The sequence below is a fragment of the Microtus ochrogaster genome, chromosome 18 (genome assembly GCF_000317375.1).
Source record: "Microtus ochrogaster isolate Prairie Vole_2 chromosome 18, MicOch1.0, whole genome shotgun sequence".
Classification (NCBI taxonomy): Eukaryota; Metazoa; Chordata; class Mammalia; order Rodentia; family Cricetidae; genus Microtus; species Microtus ochrogaster.
Genome location: NC_022020.1, coordinates 35,122,655 through 35,125,875, shown reverse-complemented (window position 1 = coordinate 35,125,875; position 3,221 = coordinate 35,122,655). Strand labels below are relative to the sequence as shown.

Sequence of the window (3,221 nt, the reverse complement as noted above, 5' to 3'; positions counted from 1 at the left end):
GTGAAGAAGATCATAACTTCTTGTCCTTAGCGGCACTTGTTCTACCAAAGGATGATAAACGCAGAGCAACACGATAAAAATATAAGTTCACATGGATATAACTGCACAGTGGAAACATAGAGGAAACAGCAAAGACAATGAACCCAGAAGTAAATAGTTAAGCTAAAAGTCAGATTCTCTTAATAGGCTGGGATGCATGAAAAGAGTATGCTAGGCAGAAGGAATAGTCCTTGCCAATATCTTATGTATAGAACCAAAATTGTAGAAGAAAGTGTTCTATAATGAGATTGGAAAGATGGGCAGCTCACCTATGACCTCAAACATCATAGAAAAAAGGGGTTTATACTTATATAAATTATGTAATATTTATATACATATATTTATATGTTCATCAGGAGATTGGCATGACCTTGGATAGATTCTCTGTCTCCTCAGAGGTTGTCATATCTCTGTACCTTGAATCTGTGGAGAAAAGCAGAACAGTATTCCATGGCTTTGCCTTCCCTGAGAATGTTTCAGAAGAAAGCAGCCAAACCATGCTGATGATCTTCCTTCAGTAGAAATTTACCTGGGCTTTGTTCCAGCATCTTTAGTAATGTTATTGATTATTTCTCCAGGCACAGGAATGTATACCACTCTTTGTCCAACGAGGAGAGCTGAGCAAAACACAGAACAAAGTCTCTATTATGATGTGTGTGGAGCCTTGGTGTGTGGTACCTCTGATCCTCGTGCTGCCTTGGAGCATGAGAACTAGAGATGGGATGATGGAACAGGAGAGGGCTAGCAGGGCCTATTGTGACTGGAACTCTGAAAGGAAAAAGAGGAGAAGGAGGCTGGTGCAGAGTCAATACCTCAGAAGTGGAGGCCGGGGGGACAATGTGGCTTTATAACCCTTGGAGTGAGATTGTGGCTACCATCAGAATCGCAGCTGGGATTCATTTGTCTCTCCTGAGTCACCAGGAAGAAGCAGTGGTAATTAGTTCTACAGGTCCAGTGAACAAAACCTGGAGAAAACACGGGTAGAAGTCAGACTAGAAAGTGAGGTTTGAGAGCCAACCTTTTGTTCCATTGCGTTCTCCCAATCAGGTTTTCTGTGTGTCTTGAAGAGCTGGAAACACTTCTTAGAACACAGAAGAGGCGTGGTGGTGGGACTGGTATTTATATAAAGAAGAAAGCTATCTATGGGATAACAAGCTATTCTTGGAATAATAAGCTTCCTAAGGAGTCCTGTCTTAACTATGAGTGCCTGGTACTGGCAATCCCCCCCACCCCCGTCCTGACCCTCTTCCCCCTAAACAACAAACCACCCATCCTTAGAAGAAGCTTGTTTTCAGTTATCTCTAGATTCCAAGCTGATCATTCCTTTTGCTTGATAGGAATGTAGATGAGGCTGTGCTATGAGCTCTTGGGTCGTGGGCTCTTTTGCCCAGTCCCTAGCATTTTTATCAATGCCTCACAGTCAAGCACGGCCCATGTGTCAGTGATCTCACAGAGACACTATTGTTAAGACTCCATGATGGTTTTCCTCGGGGTGGAGAGTGAGGAGGAGGGGGTCCTCCATGAGTTCCAACGTGCATAACAACGGGGCTGTCAGCATCTCACTCAGAGTAGAAGCCTGAGCATGTCACTCAAATCACAGGGGAAATGTATTGGCTGCTTGTCAAAGGTTGAATTGATTTTAAAATTGCTTTGATGACTTATATATTCAGTGCGCAGTCTGGGGCCTCTGTTTATCTCTCCATATGAGCCCGATCACAGCTTGAGAGCATTTGAAGCCTGCTCTATTGGCTGTTTGAAAATACAGGTTGCGGTCACGTGGAGTATGGGCTTTCAGTTGCTGAGAGTCTCACATTCAGAGTTCACTCTTGGCTAGCCTCCAAAGCATTGAATGAATAGGTCTATTTAAAATGAAATTTCAGTTTGATCTCACCACCGAATGCTTTTGAATTAAACATATACCTACGTTGTGCATATGATTTTACTTGGAGTTCTATAGCACGGTAGAGCTCGAAAGAAGAGACCAGCACAGGAAACCAAAAATGTCCCCAGCCCACTGGTTAAATTGCTCGCATTACCTATTTTTTCCTTCCAAGTTCAGTCGAGGGTTCTGAACAGCAGGAGGTCCGACTTTTGCCCGAAACTCCCACCAGGATAGATAAGAAAACCTTGCCAACATAGACTGAAAGTTCAGAATTGGACAACAAAGATTAGACTTTCGTTCACCTACGAATTGATTAATGAAAGGGGGGAGGAGGAAGCTGCAGGAAGAGTCAGGAGGGAATCCGAGCTGCAGCTCCTGTGAATGGCTAAGCTTTTGTGCTATGTGTTAGATTACCTAGGGTGATAATTAGTTGAAGCTAGGAAAATGGAAAGTAAGCCTGGAATGTGATAGCCTGAAAAACCAGAGTCCCTAGAGCTCCGAACTTGTCCTGTCACGACGCGCTGATGTTTGTGCAACTTTCCCCAGGGTGGGGGCCACACAAATTCTTTATGCTAATGGGCACATTTGACAGATTCAACTAAAATCTAACTGGGGATATTCATTTCCCTGAGAGGTGCATGGTCAGTTTGCATGGACTTGGAAAGAAGCGTTGAAGATGGAAGCGGAGATGAACCAGGTCTGCGTTTGAAAACTCAGAAGGTTAATGCCTGTGTTGGTGACAGTCTAAGAAGCTAATGATTTCTTTTTCTGGTTATCTTCAGTCCTTGTCCATAGTGAGGAGCAGGGGTGAGAGTGTCAGTTGTCTTACTTTAGAGAATAAAAATACCTTGAAACCAGCGTGATGGGTGTGGCTGGATAACAATCCAGCATTGCACTAACCTTCCTTTCAGGGCTCAAGACGTACTACCGAAGAGCCAGTAAGGGTTGGTACAGCAGGCCCAATTTGCCTCTAACATTTTCTTTCTTTTTGTTTTCTAAAACAAAGGACCTAAATGCTGAATTCGACAGAGATAAGTACATCCTGTCTGGGTCAGCTGAGTTCCAAGGCCGCTAGTCCAGACTCCAAAGGTTAAAGGTTAAAAGCCGGGCAAAAGGTGATCATCCCGCTTGTGCCAATCCACACATTTCCAAATAATGGTTTCAAAGGAACAATCAGAGACGGCTTTCCAGCAAAGTCAATCAGACTTAGTTTCAAAGTCCTTTACTTTTCAGAGACCCCAGGAAGAAGAGTCCTACGCTCTTGTGTTTTAGACCTTGTCCTGTTTTTTTAGACCTTGAA

General features: G+C 43.7%; 1 long non-coding RNA gene across 1 annotated transcript; it reads right to left on the bottom strand.

The window, feature by feature from the left end:
• Positions 1–259: 259 nt before the first annotated feature.
• Positions 260–1,126, bottom strand: LOC113457092. The gene is made up of 3 exons (XR_003377727.1): positions 852–1,126; positions 569–656; positions 260–462 (listed from the first exon to the last, which is right to left on the bottom strand). It is a non-coding gene; the product is annotated as an uncharacterized LOC113457092 (long non-coding RNA).
• Between the last annotated feature and the right edge of the window lie 2,095 nt (positions 1,127–3,221).